Source organism: Oncorhynchus mykiss, unplaced genomic scaffold, assembly GCF_013265735.2.
Source record: "Oncorhynchus mykiss isolate Arlee unplaced genomic scaffold, USDA_OmykA_1.1 un_scaffold_333, whole genome shotgun sequence".
NCBI lineage: Eukaryota > Metazoa > Chordata > Actinopteri > Salmoniformes > Salmonidae > Oncorhynchus > Oncorhynchus mykiss.
The window spans coordinates 22,501-39,971 of NW_023493781.1; the positions used below are offsets into that span (position 1 = coordinate 22,501).

At 45.1% G+C, this 17,471-nt stretch overlaps 27 non-coding genes and 1 pseudogene across 27 annotated transcripts; all 28 read right to left on the reverse strand.

The window, feature by feature from the left end:
• Positions 1 to 170: 170 nt before the first annotated feature.
• Positions 171 to 290, reverse strand: LOC118951835. Its single transcript, XR_005043238.1, has one exon. It is a non-coding gene; the product is annotated as a 5S ribosomal RNA (ribosomal RNA).
• A 177-nt stretch (positions 291 to 467) lies between these two features.
• LOC118951596 lies at positions 468 to 586 on the reverse strand. Its single transcript, XR_005042995.1, has one exon. It is a non-coding gene; the product is annotated as a 5S ribosomal RNA (ribosomal RNA).
• A 260-nt stretch (positions 587 to 846) lies between these two features.
• LOC118951597 lies at positions 847 to 965 on the reverse strand. The gene has a single exon (XR_005042996.1). It is a non-coding gene; the product is annotated as a 5S ribosomal RNA (ribosomal RNA).
• A 177-nt stretch (positions 966 to 1,142) lies between these two features.
• On the reverse strand, positions 1,143 to 1,261 carry LOC118951598. Its single transcript, XR_005042997.1, has one exon. It is a non-coding gene; the product is annotated as a 5S ribosomal RNA (ribosomal RNA).
• Positions 1,262 to 1,438: 177 nt separating this feature from the next.
• LOC118951599 lies at positions 1,439 to 1,557 on the reverse strand. Its single transcript, XR_005042998.1, has one exon. It is a non-coding gene; the product is annotated as a 5S ribosomal RNA (ribosomal RNA).
• Positions 1,558 to 1,734: 177 nt separating this feature from the next.
• LOC118951600 lies at positions 1,735 to 1,853 on the reverse strand. The gene has a single exon (XR_005042999.1). It is a non-coding gene; the product is annotated as a 5S ribosomal RNA (ribosomal RNA).
• Positions 1,854 to 2,030: 177 nt separating this feature from the next.
• Positions 2,031 to 2,149, reverse strand: LOC118951601. Its single transcript, XR_005043000.1, has one exon. It is a non-coding gene; the product is annotated as a 5S ribosomal RNA (ribosomal RNA).
• A 177-nt stretch (positions 2,150 to 2,326) lies between these two features.
• Positions 2,327 to 2,445, reverse strand: LOC118951602. Its single transcript, XR_005043001.1, has one exon. It is a non-coding gene; the product is annotated as a 5S ribosomal RNA (ribosomal RNA).
• A 177-nt stretch (positions 2,446 to 2,622) lies between these two features.
• LOC118951603 lies at positions 2,623 to 2,741 on the reverse strand. The gene has a single exon (XR_005043002.1). It is a non-coding gene; the product is annotated as a 5S ribosomal RNA (ribosomal RNA).
• Positions 2,742 to 2,918: 177 nt separating this feature from the next.
• LOC118951605 lies at positions 2,919 to 3,037 on the reverse strand. The gene has a single exon (XR_005043004.1). It is a non-coding gene; the product is annotated as a 5S ribosomal RNA (ribosomal RNA).
• A 177-nt stretch (positions 3,038 to 3,214) lies between these two features.
• On the reverse strand, positions 3,215 to 3,333 carry LOC118951606. The gene has a single exon (XR_005043005.1). It is a non-coding gene; the product is annotated as a 5S ribosomal RNA (ribosomal RNA).
• Positions 3,334 to 3,593: 260 nt separating this feature from the next.
• Positions 3,594 to 3,712, reverse strand: LOC118951607. Its single transcript, XR_005043006.1, has one exon. It is a non-coding gene; the product is annotated as a 5S ribosomal RNA (ribosomal RNA).
• A 177-nt stretch (positions 3,713 to 3,889) lies between these two features.
• LOC118951608 lies at positions 3,890 to 4,008 on the reverse strand. The gene has a single exon (XR_005043007.1). It is a non-coding gene; the product is annotated as a 5S ribosomal RNA (ribosomal RNA).
• A 177-nt stretch (positions 4,009 to 4,185) lies between these two features.
• LOC118951609 lies at positions 4,186 to 4,304 on the reverse strand. The gene has a single exon (XR_005043008.1). It is a non-coding gene; the product is annotated as a 5S ribosomal RNA (ribosomal RNA).
• Positions 4,305 to 4,481: 177 nt separating this feature from the next.
• LOC118951783 lies at positions 4,482 to 4,600 on the reverse strand. Its single transcript, XR_005043184.1, has one exon. It is a non-coding gene; the product is annotated as a 5S ribosomal RNA (ribosomal RNA).
• A 260-nt stretch (positions 4,601 to 4,860) lies between these two features.
• On the reverse strand, positions 4,861 to 4,980 carry LOC118951836. The gene has a single exon (XR_005043239.1). It is a non-coding gene; the product is annotated as a 5S ribosomal RNA (ribosomal RNA).
• Positions 4,981 to 5,157: 177 nt separating this feature from the next.
• On the reverse strand, positions 5,158 to 5,276 carry LOC118951610. The gene has a single exon (XR_005043009.1). It is a non-coding gene; the product is annotated as a 5S ribosomal RNA (ribosomal RNA).
• Positions 5,277 to 5,536: 260 nt separating this feature from the next.
• LOC118951611 lies at positions 5,537 to 5,655 on the reverse strand. The gene has a single exon (XR_005043010.1). It is a non-coding gene; the product is annotated as a 5S ribosomal RNA (ribosomal RNA).
• A 2,541-nt stretch (positions 5,656 to 8,196) lies between these two features.
• LOC118951612 lies at positions 8,197 to 8,315 on the reverse strand. Its single transcript, XR_005043011.1, has one exon. It is a non-coding gene; the product is annotated as a 5S ribosomal RNA (ribosomal RNA).
• A 260-nt stretch (positions 8,316 to 8,575) lies between these two features.
• On the reverse strand, positions 8,576 to 8,694 carry LOC118951613. Its single transcript, XR_005043012.1, has one exon. It is a non-coding gene; the product is annotated as a 5S ribosomal RNA (ribosomal RNA).
• Positions 8,695 to 8,871: 177 nt separating this feature from the next.
• LOC118951604 lies at positions 8,872 to 8,990 on the reverse strand. The gene has a single exon (XR_005043003.1). It is a non-coding gene; the product is annotated as a 5S ribosomal RNA (ribosomal RNA).
• Positions 8,991 to 9,167: 177 nt separating this feature from the next.
• On the reverse strand, positions 9,168 to 9,286 carry LOC118951819. The gene has a single exon (XR_005043220.1). It is a non-coding gene; the product is annotated as a 5S ribosomal RNA (ribosomal RNA).
• Positions 9,287 to 9,463: 177 nt separating this feature from the next.
• Positions 9,464 to 9,582, reverse strand: LOC118951614. Its single transcript, XR_005043013.1, has one exon. It is a non-coding gene; the product is annotated as a 5S ribosomal RNA (ribosomal RNA).
• Positions 9,583 to 12,123: 2,541 nt separating this feature from the next.
• Positions 12,124 to 12,242, reverse strand: LOC118951616. The gene has a single exon (XR_005043015.1). It is a non-coding gene; the product is annotated as a 5S ribosomal RNA (ribosomal RNA).
• A 260-nt stretch (positions 12,243 to 12,502) lies between these two features.
• Positions 12,503 to 12,621, reverse strand: LOC118951617. Its single transcript, XR_005043016.1, has one exon. It is a non-coding gene; the product is annotated as a 5S ribosomal RNA (ribosomal RNA).
• A 2,595-nt stretch (positions 12,622 to 15,216) lies between these two features.
• On the reverse strand, positions 15,217 to 15,335 carry LOC118951618. The gene has a single exon (XR_005043017.1). It is a non-coding gene; the product is annotated as a 5S ribosomal RNA (ribosomal RNA).
• A 177-nt stretch (positions 15,336 to 15,512) lies between these two features.
• Positions 15,513 to 15,631, reverse strand: LOC118951619. Its single transcript, XR_005043018.1, has one exon. It is a non-coding gene; the product is annotated as a 5S ribosomal RNA (ribosomal RNA).
• A 177-nt stretch (positions 15,632 to 15,808) lies between these two features.
• LOC118951865 lies at positions 15,809 to 15,927 on the reverse strand (annotated as a pseudogene).
• Positions 15,928 to 17,471: the final 1,544 nt, after the last annotated feature.

Sequence of the window (17,471 nt, forward strand, 5' to 3'; positions counted from 1 at the left end):
TCACTCAAAAAGTGGAAGAAATTGCATATACTGTAGCCATAATTTGTAGCACAGATTGTTGGATGAAATACAAACTAACCTTGCTTACTTATTTCAAAGCGAGGGCACATATTTCAGCCTTGTGGGAAAAAACGGACAAAGAGTTGAAATTCCACAAGGCAGTGACAAAAAGCTTACAGCACCTGGTATTCCCAGGCGGGTCTCCCATCCAAGTACTAACCAGGCCCGACCCTGCTTAGCTTCCGAGATCGGACGAGATCAGGAGTACTCAGGCCGGTGTGGCCGTAAGCGAAAGGCAATCTCAAAAAGTGGATGAAATTGCATATACTGTAGCCATAATTTGTAGCACAGATTGTTGGATGAAATACAAACTAACCTTGCTTACTTATTTCAAAGCGAGGGCACATATTTCAGCCTTGTGGGAAAAAACGGACAAAGAGTTGAAATTCCACAAGGCAGTGACAAAAAGCTTACAGCACCTGGTATTCCCAGGCGGTCTCCCATCCAAGTACTAACCAGGCCCGACCCTGCTTAGCTTCCGAGATCGGACGAGATCAGGCGTACTCAGGCCGGTGTGGCCGTAAGCGAGAAACTATCTCTTGGTGCACCATGTAAAGTCAAAGTGAGCCTGATTAACAGCTGTTGCATTTCCACCATTTAGATAAGCATCTTTGTGTCACTCAAAAAGTGGAAGAAATTGCATATACTGTAGCCATAATTTGTAGCACAGATTGTTGGATGAAATACAAACTAACCTTGCTTACTTATTTCAAAGCGAGGGCACATATTTCAGCCTTGTGGGAAAAAACGGACAAAGAGTTGAAATTCCACAAGGCAGTGACAAAAAGCTTACAGCACCTGGTATTCCCAGGCGGTCTCCCATCCAAGTACTAACCAGGCCCGACCCTGCTTAGCTTCCGAGATCGGACGAGATCAGGCGTACTCAGGCCGGTGTGGCCGTAAGCGAAAGGCAATCTCAAAAAGTGGATGAAATTGCATATACTGTAGCCATAATTTGTAGCACAGATTGTTGGATGAAAAACAAACTAACCTTGCTTACTTATTTCAAAGCGAGGGCACATATTTCAGCCTTGTGGGAAAAAACGGACAAAGAGTTGAAATTCCACAAGGCAGTGACTAAAAGCTTACAGCACCTGGTATTCCCAGGCGGTCTCCCATCCAAGTACTAACCAGGCCCGACCCTGCTTAGCTTCCGAGATCGGACGAGATCAGGCGTACTCAGGCCGGTGTGGCCGTAAGCGAAAGGCAATCTCAAAAAGTGGATGAAATTGCATATACTGTAGCCATAATTTGTAGCACAGATTGTTGGATGAAATACAAACTAACCTTGCTTACTTATTTCAAAGCGAGGGCACATATTTCAGCCTTGTGGGAAAAAACGGACAAAGAGTTGAAATTCCACAAGGCAGTGACAAAAAGCTTACAGCACCTGGTATTCCCAGGCGGTCTCCCATCCAAGTACTAACCAGGCCCGACCCTGCTTAGCTTCCGAGATCGGACGAGATCAGGCGTACTCAGGCCGGTGTGGCCGTAAGCGAAAGGCAATCTCAAAAAGTGGATGAAATTGCATATACTGTAGCCATAATTTGTAGCACAGATTGTTGGATGAAATACAAACTAACCTTGCTTACTTATTTCAAAGCGAGGGCACATATTTCAGCCTTGTGGGAAAAAACGGACAAAGAGTTGAAATTCCACAAGGCAGTGACAAAAAGCTTACAGCACCTGGTATTCCCAGGCGGTCTCCCATCCAAGTACTAACCAGGCCCGACCCTGCTTAGCTTCCGAGATCGGACGAGATCAGGCGTACTCAGGCCGGTGTGGCCGTAAGCAAAAGGCAATCTCAAAAAGTGGATGAAATTGCATATACTGTAGCCATAATTTGTAGCACAGATTGTTGGATGAAATACAAACTAACCTTGCTTACTTATTTCAAAGCGAGGGCACATATTTCAGCCTTGTGGGAAAAAACGGACAAAGAGTTGAAATTCCACAAGGCAGTGACAAAAAGCTTACAGCACCTGGTATTCCCAGGCGGTCTCCCATCCAAGTACTAACCAGGCCCGACCCTGCTTAGCTTCCGAGATCGGACGAGATCAGGCGTACTCAGGCCGGTGTGGCCGTAAGCGAAAGGCAATCTCAAAAAGTGGATGAAATTGCATATACTGTAGCCATAATTTGTAGCACAGATTGTTGGATGAAATACAAACTAACCTTGCTTACTTATTTCAAAGCGAGGGCACATATTTCAGCCTTGTGGGAAAAAACGGACAAAGAGTTGAAATTCCACAAGGCAGTGACAAAAAGCTTACAGCACCTGGTATTCCCAGGCGGTCTCCCATCCAAGTACTAACCAGGCCCGACCCTGCTTAGCTTCCGAGATCGGACGAGATCAGGCGTACTCAGGCCGGTGTGGCCGTAAGCGAAAGGCAATCTCAAAAAGTGGATGAAATTGCATATACTGTAGCCATAATTTGTAGCACAGATTGTTGGATGAAATACAAACTAACCTTGCTTACTTATTTCAAAGCGAGGGCACATATTTCAGCCTTGTGGGAAAAAACGGACAAAGAGTTGAAATTCCACAAGGCAGTGACAAAAAGCTTACAGCACCTGGTATTCCCAGGCGGTCTCCCATCCAAGTACTAACCAGGCCCGACCCTGCTTAGCTTCCGAGATCGGACGAGATCAGGCGTACTCAGGCCGGTGTGGCCGTAAGCGAAAGGCAATCTCAAAAAGTGGATGAAATTGCATATACTGTAGCCATAATTTGTAGCACAGATTGTTGGATGAAATACAAACTAACCTTGCTTACTTATTTCAAAGCGAGGGCACATATTTCAGCCTTGTGGGAAAAAACGGACAAAGAGTTGAAATTCCACAAGGCAGTGACTAAAAGCTTACAGCACCTGGTATTCCCAGGCGGTCTCCCATCCAAGTACTAACCAGGCCCGACCCTGCTTAGCTTCCGAGATCGGACGAGATCAGGCGTACTCAGGCCGGTGTGGCCGTAAGCAAAAGGCAATCTCAAAAAGTGGATGAAATTGCATATACTGTAGCCATAATTTGTAGCACAGATTGTTGGATGAAATACAAACTAACCTTGCTTACTTATTTCAAAGCGAGGGCACATATTTCAGCCTTGTGGGAAAAAACGGACAAAGAGTTGAAATTCCACAAGGCAGTGACAAAAAGCTTACAGCACCTGGTATTCCCAGGCGGTCTCCCATCCAAGTACTAACCAGGCCCGACCCTGCTTAGCTTCCGAGATCGGACGAGATCAGGCGTACTCAGGCCGGTGTGGCCGTAAGCGAGAAACTATCTCTTGGTGCACCATGTAAAGTCAAAGTGAGCCTGATTAACAGCTGTTGCATTTCCACCATTTAGATAAGCATCTTTGTGTCACTCAAAAAGTGGAAGAAATTGCATATACTGTAGCCATAATTTGTAGCACAGATTGTTGGATGAAATACAAACTAACCTTGCTTACTTATTTCAAAGCGAGGGCACATATTTCAGCCTTGTGGGAAAAAACGGACAAAGAGTTGAAATTCCACAAGGCAGTGACAAAAAGCTTACAGCACCTGGTATTCCCAGGCGGTCTCCCATCCAAGTACTAACCAGGCCCGACCCTGCTTAGCTTCCGAGATCGGACGAGATCAGGCGTACTCAGGCCGGTGTGGCCGTAAGCGAAAGGCAATCTCAAAAAGTGGATGAAATTGCATATACTGTAGCCATAATTTGTAGCACAGATTGTTGGATGAAATACAAACTAACCTTGCTTACTTATTTCAAAGCGAGGGCACATATTTCAGCCTTGTGGGAAAAAACGGACAAAGAGTTGAAATTCCACAAGGCAGTGACAAAAAGCTTACAGCACCTGGTATTCCCAGGCGGTCTCCCATCCAAGTACTAACCAGGCCCGACCCTGCTTAGCTTCCGAGATCGGACGAGATCAGGCGTACTCAGGCCGGTGTGGCCGTAAGCGAAAGGCAATCTCAAAAAGTGGATGAAATTGCATATACTGTAGCCATAATTTGTAGCACAGATTGTTGGATGAAATACAAACTAACCTTGCTTACTTATTTCAAAGCGAGGGCACATATTTCAGCCTTGTGGGAAAAAACGGACAAAGAGTTGAAATTCCACAAGGCAGTGACAAAAAGCTTACAGCACCTGGTATTCCCAGGCGGTCTCCCATCCAAGTACTAACCAGGCCCGACCCTGCTTAGCTTCCGAGATCGGACGAGATCAGGCGTACTCAGGCCGGTGTGGCCGTAAGCGAAAGGCAATCTCAAAAAGTGGATGAAATTGCATATACTGTAGCCATAATTTGTAGCACAGATTGTTGGATGAAATACAAACTAACCTTGCTTACTTATTTCAAAGCGAGGGCACATATTTCAGCCTTGTGGGAAAAAACGGACAAAGAGTTGAAATTCCACAAGGCAGTGACAAAAAGCTTACAGCACCTGGTATTCCCAGGCGGTCTCCCATCCAAGTACTAACCAGGCCCGACCCTGCTTAGCTTCCGAGATCAGACGAGATCAGGCGTACTCAGGCCGGTGTGGCCGTAAGCGAGAAACTATCTCTTGGTGCACCATGTAAAGTCAAAGTGAGCCTGATTAACAGCTGTTGCATTTCCACCATTTAGATAAGCATCTTTGTGTCACTCAAAAAGTGGAAGAAATTGCATATACTGTAGCCATAATTTGTAGCACAGATTGTTGGATGAAATACAAACTAACCTTGCTTACTTATTTCAAAGCGAGGGCACATATTTCAGCCTTGTGGGAAAAAACGGACAAAGAGTTGAAATTCCACAAGGCAGTGACAAAAAGCTTACAGCACCTGGTATTCCCAGGCGGGTCTCCCATCCAAGTACTAACCAGGCCCGACCCTGCTTAGCTTCCGAGATCGGACGAGATCAGGAGTACTCAGGCCGGTGTGGCCGTAAGCGAAAGGCAATCTCAAAAAGTGGATGAAATTGCATATACTGTAGCCATAATTTGTAGCACAGATTGTTGGATGAAATACAAACTAACCTTGCTTACTTATTTCAAAGCGAGGGCACATATTTCAGCCTTGTGGGAAAAAACGGACAAAGAGTTGAAATTCCACAAGGCAGTGACAAAAAGCTTACAGCACCTGGTATTCCCAGGCGGTCTCCCATCCAAGTACTAACCAGGCCCGACCCTGCTTAGCTTCCGAGATCGGACGAGATCAGGCGTACTCAGGCCGGTGTGGCCGTAAGCGAGAAACTATCTCTTGGTGCACCATGTAAAGTCAAAGTGAGCCTGATTAACAGCTGTTGCATTTCCACCATTTAGATAAGCATCTTTGTGTCACTCAAAAAGTGGAAGAAATTGCATATACTGTAGCCATAATTTGTAGCACAGATTGTTGGATGAAATACAAACTAACCTTGCTTACTTATTTCAAAGCGAGGGCACATATTTCAGCCTTGTGGGAAAAAACGGACAAAGAGTTGAAATTCCACAAGGCAGTGACAAAAAGCTTACAGCACCTGGTATTCCCAGGCGGTCTCCCATCCAAGTACTAACCAGGCCCGACCCTGCTTAGCTTCCGAGATCGGACGAGATCAGGCGTACTCAGGCCGGTGTGGCCGTAAGCGAAAGGCAATCTCAAAAAGTGGATGAAATTGCATATACTGTAGCCATAATTTGTAGCACAGATTGTTGGATGAAATACAAACTAACCTTGCTTACTTATTTCAAAGCGAGGGCACATATTTCAGCCTTGTGGGAAAAAACGGACAAAGAGTTGAAATTCCACAAGGCAGTGACAAAAAGCTTACAGCACCTGGTATTCCCAGGCGGTCTCCCATCCAAGTACTAACCAGGCCCGACCCTGCTTAGCTTCCGAGATCGGACGAGATCAGGAGTACTTTTTTTTTTTTTTATTATTATTTTTTTTTATTATCAAAATTCTCATTTACATTACATACAAATTTAATATACACAAACCATTGTAATCAACAAAATACACAAACCATTTTAATCAACACAATACTAGACATTGGCAGGCACACAATTCACCCCCTGTCAAATCAATCAGAAAGCCAAATTAATGAATATACCAAAACCAAGATTATACAACCATTTGCATACAATACTTTGTTAAACCAAATTCCATAAGAATAGAGGGTTTCAAATCACCTCCTTATCAAGTAGAACCTAAGACATTCTCAAAACAATTCCTTCAAAATTTTTACTGAATATCTCTTAAACTTTACACATCAAACCCCATGCACCAAACCACCATCCTCCCCCACAGTAATAAATCCACAATCCTTCATAAACACACTCTCTAAATCCTCCTGCTTAGACCTATACATCCCCATTCTACCCACAGTATCTGCACATCATTTAAATTAGACATAACTATGTTTTACCAAAATAGCTACCCCACATGCCCGCACAGCACCTCTACTCACGTACATTTGTCCATTCCATCTCTGCCTTATTTCACCCATACACTGCTCAGTCCAATGAGTCTCCCTAAGACACAACACATCCGCAGAGAAGGCATCCACCAACTCCAGCCTCCCTCCTAGTCCTCAATGATCAACCATCCATCTTCTTTTTCTTCTTAATTATCATGTTCCTTTTATTCTCCAACCTCCAAATCCGTAAGCTCTCCCTCTCTTCCTCCATCAGTTCTTCTTCAAACTCTTTACGTTTGCGAGAGTCATCCCTTGCAGTATCCACCTCCCTAGAGGAGCCCCCCTCTCCCCGTGGATCGCCCTCCAACTCCACATCGTCTAGGCTTGAGCTTATCCCTCCATCCTTGGGTGCCTCCCTTCCTTCAGTACAAGGCTCCGTCTCCACTTCCTCCTCTGGCTGCCTCTGTTCTTCGTCCTCCTTCTCTCCCTGGGGTTGCTCACTCATGCCAATTTCCTCCCCAGCTTCCTCCACCTCGTTCTCCTCCACGACACTATTTGCGCTGAAATCCTGTGATGCCCAGTCCTGAGCACCTTCCCCATGGGGACAGGAGCACTGCGCTACACCCCTCCCGCATCCAACACAACCTCGCTCTCTCCTCCCTTTGCACTCTCGTAGTACGTGCCCTGGCTGGATACACAGCCTACAGACCTTGACCTGCCGATCGTGTATTACTCTGAAGTACTCAGCCCCTTCCAACGTTTCAAATTTGGCAGAATATGGCAACGAGCGCACAGTGTCTGTGAACCTAACTTTACAGAAGCGCGTCCCATCAGCAATGTCCGTCCCCGGCCAGTAGCGCCTTTTCACCGGCGATATAGCAGACACACCCCATGCTCTTAGCCGCTCTGTGATGTCCTCGTCTGTAATATATACTGGGAGGTTTAAGAAGGATACAACCATCTCATCCAGCGATAGATCCTTTGCCATGATTCGACAGCTCCGGATTTTAAATCCATCCATCAGTTTTTCTTTCCCTCTCGCACTTGACAGCGTCACTTCAAATCGCTTTTCATCTTTGACCCGACAGCCGCAGACCAGTCCACAAACTTCTTTAATCCCTCTCAATACCTCCATCATTGTAATCTTCTCTTCTCCCATAATTTCAACAGCCACTGTTAAATTATTTTCATATTTTTGCGCCTGTCTTGCTGCAGCGCCATTATCCATGTTTCCTTTGTTCGTAGTCTTTTTTCCAGCGTTGGTCAAAGCCATTGTATCCATCCGAATAACGACAGGAGGAAAGTCCCCCAAACAGCAATATGCTGCCGGGGAACAACCCCAAACTATAAATCTAACTTAATCAATTTACAAAAAAGAAATTGTACTTCAAAAAGCTCAAAACTCCAACACAAACTCTCTAGAGCAAACACTCAGTCTCAGCGCAATCACTCACACGTGCGTCAATTACCCATCAACAGGTGCGTACTCAGGCCGGTGTGGCCGTAAGCGAGAAACTATCTCTTGGTGCACTATGTAAAGTCAAAGTGAGCCTGATTAACAGCTGTTGCATTTCCACCATTTAGATAAGCATCTTTGTGTCACTCAAAAAGTGGAAGAAATTGCATATACTGTAGCCATAATTTGTAGCACAGATTGTTGGATGAAATACAAACTAACCTTGCTTACTTATTTCAAAGCGAGGGCACATATTTCAGCCTTGTGGGAAAAAACGGACAAAGAGTTGAAATTCCACAAGGCAGTGACAAAAAGCTTACAGCACCTGGTATTCCCAGGCGGTCTCCCATCCAAGTACTAACCAGGCCCGACCCTGCTTAGCTTCCGAGATCGGACGAGATCAGGCGTACTCAGGCCGGTGTGGCCGTAAGCAAGAAACTATCTCTTGGTGCACTATGTAAAGTCAAAGTGAGCCTGATTAACAGCTGTTGCATTTCCACCATTTAGATAAGCATCTTTGTGTCACTCAAAAAGTGGAAGAAATTGCATATACTGTAGCCATAATTTGTAGCACAGATTGTTGGATGAAATACAAACTAACCTTGCTTACTTATTTCAAAGCGAGGGCACATATTTCAGCCTTGTGGGAAAAAACGGACAAAGAGTTGAAATTCCACAAGGCAGTGACAAAAAGCTTACAGCACCTGGTATTCCCAGGCGGTCTCCCATCCAAGTACTAACCAGGCCCGACCCTGCTTAGCTTCCGAGATCGGACGAGATCAGGCGTACTCAGGCCGGTGTGGCCGTAAGCGAAAGGCAATCTCAAAAAGTGGATGAAATTGCATATACTGTAGCCATAATTTGTAGCACAGATTGTTGGATGAAATACAAACTAACCTTGCTTACTTATTTCAAAGCGAGGGCACATATTTCAGCCTTGTGGGAAAAAATGGACAAAGAGTTGAAATTCCACAAGGCAGTGACAAAAAGCTTACAGCACCTGGTATTCCCAGGCGGTCTCCCATCCAAGTACTAACCAGGCCCGACCCTGCTTAGCTTCCGAGATCGGACGAGATCAGGTGTACTCAGGCCGGTGTGGCCGTAAGCGAAAGGCAATCTCAAAAAGTGGATGAAATTGCATATACTGTAGCCATAATTTGTAGCACAGATTGTTGGATGAAATACAAACTAACCTTGCTTACTTATTTCAAAGCGAGGGCACATATTTCAGCCTTGTGGGAAAAAACGGACAAAGAGTTGAAATTCCACAAGGCAGTGACAAAAAGCTTACAGCACCTGGTATTCCCAGGCGGTCTCCCATCCAAGTACTAATCAGGTCCGACCCTGCTTAGCTTCCGAGATCGGACGAGATCAGGCGTACTCAGGCCGGTGTGGCCGTAAGCGAAAGGCAATCTCAAAAAGTGGATGAAATTGCATATACTGTAGCCATAATTTGTAGCACAGATTGTTGGATGAAATACAAACTAACCTTGCTTACTTATTTCAAAGCGAGGGCACATATTTCAGCCTTGTGGGAAAAAACGGACAAAGAGTTGAAATTCCACAAGGCAGTGACAAAAAGCTTACAGCACCTGGTATTCCCAGGCGGTCTCCCATCCAAGTACTAACCAGGCCCGACCCTGCTTAGCTTCCGAGATCGGACGAGATCAGGCGTACTCAGGCCGGTGTGGCCGTAAGCGAAAGGCAATCTCAAAAAGTGGATGAAATTGCATATACTGTAGCCATAATTTGTAGCACAGATTGTTGGATGAAATACAAACTAACCTTGCTTACTTATTTCAAAGCGAGGGCACATATTTCAGCCTTGTGGGAAAAAACGGACAAAGAGTTGAAATTCCACAAGGCAGTGACAAAAAGCTTACAGCACCTGGTATTCCCAGGCTGTCTCCCATCCAAGTACTAACCAGGCCCGACCCTGCTTAGCTTCCGAGATCGGACGAGATCAGGCGTACTTTTTTTTTTTTTTATTATTATTTTTTTTTATTATCAAAATTCTCATTTACATTACATACAAATTTAATATACACAAACCATTGTAATCAACAAAATACACAAACCATTTTAATCAACACAATACTAGACATTGGCAGGCACACAATTCACCCCCTGTCAAATCAATCAGAAAGCCAAATTAATGAATATACCAAAACCAAGATTATACAACCATTTGCATACAATACTTTGTTAAACCAAATTCCATAAGAATAGAGGGTTTCAAATCACCTCCTTATCAAGTAGAACCTAAGACATTCTCAAAACAATTCCTTCAAAATTTTTACTGAATATCTCTTAAACTTTACACATCAAACCCCATGCACCAAACCACCATCCTCCCCCACAGTAATAAATCCACAATCCTTCATAAACACACTCTCTAAATCCTCCTGCTTAGACCTATACATCCCCATTCTACCCACAGTATCTGCACATCATTTAAATTAGACATAACTATGTTTTACCAAAATAGCTACCCCACATGCCCGCACAGCACCTCTACTCACGTACATTTGTCCATTCCATCTCTGCCTTATTTCACCCATACACTGCTCAGTCCAATGAGTCTCCCTAAGACACAACACATCCGCAGAGAAGGCATCCACCAACTCCAGCCTCCCTCCTAGTCCTCAATGATCAACCATCCATCTTCTTTTTCTTCTTAATTATCATGTTCCTTTTATTCTCCAACCTCCAAATCCGTAAGCTCTCCCTCTCTTCCTCCATCAGTTCTTCTTCAAACTCTTTACGTTTGCGAGAGTCATCCCTTGCAGTATCCACCTCCCTAGAGGAGCCCCCCTCTCCCCGTGGATCGCCCTCCAACTCCACATCGTCTAGGCTTGAGCTTATCCCTCCATCCTTGGGTGCCTCCCTTCCTTCAGTACAAGGCTCCGTCTCCACTTCCTCCTCTGGCTGCCTCTGTTCTTCGTCCTCCTTCTCTCCCTGGGGTTGCTCACTCATGCCAATTTCCTCCCCAGCTTCCTCCACCTCGTTCTCCTCCACGACACTATTTGCGCTGAAATCCTGTGATGCCCAGTCCTGAGCACCTTCCCCATGGGGACAGGAGCACTGCGCTACACCCCTCCCGCATCCAACACAACCTCGCTCTCTCCTCCCTTTGCACTCTCGTAGTACGTGCCCTGGCTGGATACACAGCCTACAGACCTTGACCTGCCGATCGTGTATTACTCTGAAGTACTCAGCCCCTTCCAACGTTTCAAATTTGGCAGAATATGGCAACGAGCGCACAGTGTCTGTGAACCTAACTTTACAGAAGCGCGTCCCATCAGCAATGTCCGTCCCCGGCCAGTAGCGCCTTTTCACCGGCGATATAGCAGACACACCCCATGCTCTTAGCCGCTCTGTGATGTCCTCGTCTGTAATATATACTGGGAGGTTTAAGAAGGATACAACCATCTCATCCAGCGATAGATCCTTTGCCATGATTCGACAGCTCCGGATTTTAAATCCATCCATCAGTTTTTCTTTCCCTCTCGCACTTGACAGCGTCACTTCAAATCGCTTTTCATCTTTGACCCGACAGCCGCAGACCAGTCCACAAACTTCTTTAATCCCTCTCAATACCTCCATCATTGTAATCTTCTCTTCTCCCATAATTTCAACAGCCACTGTTAAATTATTTTCATATTTTTGCGCCTGTCTTGCTGCAGCGCCATTATCCATGTTTCCTTTGTTCGCAGTCTTTTTTCCAGCGTTGGTCAAAGCCATTGTATCCATCCGAATAACGACAGGAGGAAAGTCCCCCAAACAGCAATATGCTGCCGGGGAACAACCCCAAACTATAAATCTAACTTAATCAATTTACAAAAAAGAAATTGTACTTCAAAAAGCTCAAAACTCCAACACAAACTCTCTAGAGCAAACACTCAGTCTCAGCGCAATCACTCACACGTGCGTCAATTACCCATCAACAGGTGCGTACTCAGGCCGGTGTGGCCGTAAGCGAGAAACTATCTCTTGGTGCACTATGTAAAGTCAAAGTGAGCCTGATTAACAGCTGTTGCATTTCCACCATTTAGATAAGCATCTTTGTGTCACTCAAAAAGTGGAAGAAATTGCATATACTGTAGCCATAATTTGTAGCACAGATTGTTGGATGAAATACAAACTAACCTTGCTTACTTATTTCAAAGCGAGGGCACATATTTCAGCCTTGTGGGAAAAAACGGACAAAGAGTTGAAATTCCACAAGGCAGTGACAAAAAGCTTACAGCACCTGGTATTCCCAGGCGGTCTCCCATCCAAGTACTAACCAGGCCCGACCCTGCTTAGCTTCCGAGATCGGACGAGATCAGGCGTACTCAGGCCGGTGTGGCCGTAAGCGAGAAACTATCTCTTGGTGCACCATGTAAAGTCAAAGTGAGCCTGATTAACAGCTGTTGCATTTCCACCATTTAGATAAGCATCTTTGTGTCACTCAAAAAGTGGAAGAAATTGCATATACTGTAGCCATAATTTGTAGCACAGATTGTTGGATGAAATACAAACTAACCTTGCTTACTTATTTCAAAGCGAGGGCACATATTTCAGCCTTGTGGGAAAAAACGGACAAAGAGTTGAAATTCCACAAGGCAGTGACAAAAAGCTTACAGCACCTGGTATTCCCAGGCGGTCTCCCATCCAAGTACTAACCAGGCCCGACCCTGCTTAGCTTCCGAGATCGGACGAGATCAGGCGTACTCAGGCCGGTGTGGCCGTAAGCGAAAGGCAATCTCAAAAAGTGGATGAAATTGCATATACTGTAGCCATAATTTGTAGCACAGATTGTTGGATGAAATACAAACTAACCTTGCTTACTTATTTCAAAGCGAGGGCACATATTTCAGCCTTGTGGGAAAAAACGGACAAAGAGTTGAAATTCCACAAGGCAGTGACAAAAAGCTTACAGCACCTGGTATTCCCAGGCGGTCTCCCATCCAAGTACTAACCAGGCCCGACCCTGCTTAGCTTCCGAGATCGGACGAGATCAGGCGTACTTTTTTTTTTTTTTATTATTATTTTTTTTTATTATCAAAATTCTCATTTACATTACATACAAATTTAATATACACAAACCATTGTAATCAACAAAATACACAAACCATTTTAATCAACACAATACTAGACATTGGCAGGCACACAATTCACCCCCTGTCAAATCAATCAGAAAGCCAAATTAATGAATATACCAAAACCAAGATTATACAACCATTTGCATACAATACTTTGTTAAACCAAATTCCATAAGAATAGAGGGTTTCAAATCACCTCCTTATCAAGTAGAACCTAAGACATTCTCAAAACAATTCCTTCAAAATTTTTACTGAATATCTCTTAAACTTTACACATCAAACCCCATGCACCAAACCACCATCCTCCCCCACAGTAATAAATCCACAATCCTTCATAAACACACTCTCTAAATCCTCCTGCTTAGACCTATACATCCCCATTCTACCCACAGTATCTGCACATCATTTAAATTAGACATAACTATGTTTTACCAAAATAGCTACCCCACATGCCCGCACAGCACCTCTACTCACGTACATTTGTCCATTCCATCTCTGCCTTATTTCACCCATACACTGCTCAGTCCAATGAGTCTCCCTAAGACACAACACATCCGCAGAGAAGGCATCCACCAACTCCAGCCTCCCTCCTAGTCCTCAATGATCAACCATCCATCTTCTTTTTCTTCTTAATTATCATGTTCCTTTTATTCTCCAACCTCCAAATCCGTAAGCTCTCCCTCTCTTCCTCCGTCAGTTCTTCTTCAAACTCTTTACGTTTGCGAGAGTCATCCCTTGCAGTATCCACCTCCCTAGAGGAGCCCCCCTCTCCCCGTGGATCGCCCTCCAACTCCACATCGTCTAGGCTTGAGCTTATCCCTCCATCCTTGGGTGCCTCCCTTCCTTCAGTACAAGGCTCCGTCTCCACTTCCTCCTCTGGCTGCCTCTGTTCTTCGTCCTCCTTCTCTCCCTGGGGTTGCTCACTCATGCCAATTTCCTCCCCAGCTTCCTCCACCTCGTTCTCCTCCACGACACTATTTGCGCTGAAATCCTGTGATGCCCAGTCCTGAGCACCTTCCCCATGGGGACAGGAGCACTGCGCTACACCCCTCCCGCATCCAACACAACCTCGCTCTCTCCTCCCTTTGCACTCTCGTGCGTAATGCCCCTGCTCACCACACTTATGACATACGAAATCAGGGCACTCTCGTAGTACGTGCCCTGGCTGGATACACAGCCTACAGACCTTGACCTGCCGATCGTGTATTACTCTGAAGTACTCAGCCCCTTCCAACGTTTCAAATTTGGCAGAATATGGCAACGAGCGCACAGTGTCTGTGAACCTAACTTTACAGAAGCGCGTCCCATCAGCAATGTCCGTCCCCGGCCAGTAGCGCCTTTTCACCGGCGATATAGCAGACACACCCCATGCTCTTAGCCGCTCTGTGATGTCCTCGTCTGTAATATATACTGGGAGGTTTAAGAAGGATACAACCATCTCATCCAGCGATAGATCCTTTGCCATGATTCGACAGCTCCGGATTTTAAATCCATCCATCAGTTTTTCTTTCCCTCTCGCACTTGACAGCGTCACTTCAAATCGCTTTTCATCTTTGACCCGACAGCCGCAGACCAGTCCACAAACTTCTTTAATCCCTCTCAATACCTCCATCATTGTAATCTTCTCTTCTCCCATAATTTCAACAGCCACTGTTAAATTATTTTCATATTTTTGCGTCTGTCTTGCTGCAGCGCCATTATCCATGTTTCCTTTGTTCGTAGTCTTTTTTCCAGCGTTGGTCAAAGCCATTGTATCCATCCGAATAACGACAGGAGGAAAGTCCCCCAAACAGCAATATGCTGCCAGGGAACAACCCCAAACTATAAATCTAACTTAATCAATTTACAAAAAAGAAATTGTACTTCAAAAAGCTCAAAACTCCAACACAAACTCTCTAGAGCAAACACTCAGTCTCAGCGCAATCACTCACACGTGCGTCAATTACCCATCAACAGGTGCGTACTCAGGCCGGTGTGGCCGTAAGCGAGAAACTATCTCTTGGTGCACTATGTAAAGTCAAAGTGAGCCTGATTAACAGCTGTTGCATTTCCACCATTTAGATAAGCATCTTTGTGTCACTCAAAAAGTGGAAGAAATTGCATATACTGTAGCCATAATTTGTAGCACAGATTGTTGGATGAAATACAAACTAACCTTGCTTACTTATTTCAAAGCGAAGGCACATATTTCAGCCTTGTGGGAAAAAACGGACAAAGAGTTGAAATTCCACAAGGCAGTGACAAAAAGCTTACAGCACCTGGTATTCCCAGGCGGTCTCCCATCCAAGTACTAACCAGGCCCGACCCTGCTTAGCTTCCGAGATCGGACGAGATCAGGCGTACTCAGGCCGGTGTGGCCGTAAGCGAAAGGCAATCTCAAAAAGTGGATGAAATTGCATATACTGTAGCCATAATTTGTAGCACAGATTGTTGGATGAAATACAAACTAACCTTGCTTACTTATTTCAAAGCGAGGGCACATATTTCAGCCTTGTGGGAAAAAACGGACAAAGAGTTGAAATTCCACAAGGCAGTGACAAAAAGCTTACAGCACCTGGTATTCCCAGGCGGTCTCCCATCCAAGTACTAACCAGGCCCGACCCTGCTTAGCTTCCGAGATCGGACGAGATCAGGCGTACTCAGGCCGGTGTGGCCGTAAGCGAAAGGCAATCTCAAAAAGTGGATGAAATTGCATATACTGTAGCCATAATTTGTAGCACAGATTGTTGGATGAAATACAAACTAACCTTGCTTACTTATTTCAAAGCGAGGGCACATATTTCAGCCTTGTGGGAAAAAACGGACAAAGAGTTGAAATTCCACAAGGCAGTGACAAAAAGCTTACAGCACCTGGTATTCCCAGGCGGTCTTCCATCCAAGTACTAACCAGGCCCGACCCTACTTAGCTTCCGAGATCGGACGAGATCAGGCGTACTCAGGCCGTTGTGGCCGTAAGCGAAAGGCAATCTCAAAAAGTGGATGAAATTGCATATACTGTAGCCATAATTTGTAGCACAGATTGTTGGATGAAATACAAACTAACCTTGCTTACTTATTTCAAAGCGAGGGCACATATTTCAGCCTTGTGGGAAAAAACGGACAAAGAGTTGAAATTCCACAAGGCAGTGACAAAAAGCTTACAGCACCTGGTATTCCCAGGCGGTCTCCCATCCAAGTACTAACCAGGCCCGACCCTGCTTAGCTTCCGAGATCGGACGAGATCAGGCGTACTTTTTTTTTTTTTTATTATTATTTTTTTTTATTATCAAAATTCTCATTTACATTACATACAAATTTAATATACACAAACCATTGTAATCAACAAAATACACAAACCATTTTAATCAACACAATACTAGACATTGGCAGGCACACAATTCACCCCCTGTCAAATCAATCAGAAAGCCAAATTAATGAATATACCAAAACCAAGATTATACAACCATTTGCATACAATACTTTGTTAAACCAAATTCCATAAGAATAGAGGGTTTCAAATCACCTCCTTATCAAGTAGAACCTAAGACATTCTCAAAACAATTCCTTCAAAATTTTTACTGAATATCTCTTAAACTTTACACATCAAACCCCATGCACCAAACCACCATCCTCCCCCACAGTAATAAATCCACAATCCTTCATAAACACACTCTCTAAATCCTCCTGCTTAGACCTATACATCCCCATTCTACCCACAGTATCTGCACATCATTTAAATTAGACATAACTATGTTTTACCAAAATAGCTACCCCACATGCCCGCACAGCACCTCTACTCACGTACATTTGTCCATTCCATCTCTGCCTTATTTCACCCATACACTGCTCAGTCCAATGAGTCTCCCTAAGACACAACACATCCGCAGAGAAGGCATCCACCAACTCCAGCCTCCCTCCTAGTCCTCAATGATCAACCATCCATCTTCTTTTTCTTCTTAATTATCATGTTCCTTTTATTCTCCAACCTCCAAATCCGTAAGCTCTCCCTCTCTTCCTCCGTCAGTTCTTCTTCAAACTCTTTACGTTTGCGAGAGTCATCCCTTGCAGTATCCACCTCCCTAGAGGAGCCCCCCTCTCCCCGTGGATCGCCCTCCAACTCCACATCGTCTAGGCTTGAGCTTATCCCTCCATCCTTGGGTGCCTCCCTTCCTTCAGTACAAGGCTCCGTCTCCACTTCCTCCTCTGGCTGCCTCTGTTCTTCGTCCTCCTTCTCTCCCTGGGGTTGCTCACTCATGCCAATTTCCTCCCCAGCTTCCTCCACCTCGTTCTCCTCCACGACACTATTTGCGCTGAAATCCTGTGATGCCCAGTCCTGAGCACCTTCCCCATGGGGACAGGAGCACTGCGCTACACCCCTCCCGCATCCAACACAACCTCGCTCTCTCCTCCCTTTGCACTCTCGTGCGTAATGCCCCTGCTCACCACACTTATGACATACGAAATCAGGGCACTCTCGTAGTACGTGCCCTGGCTGGATACACAGCCTACAGACCTTGACCTG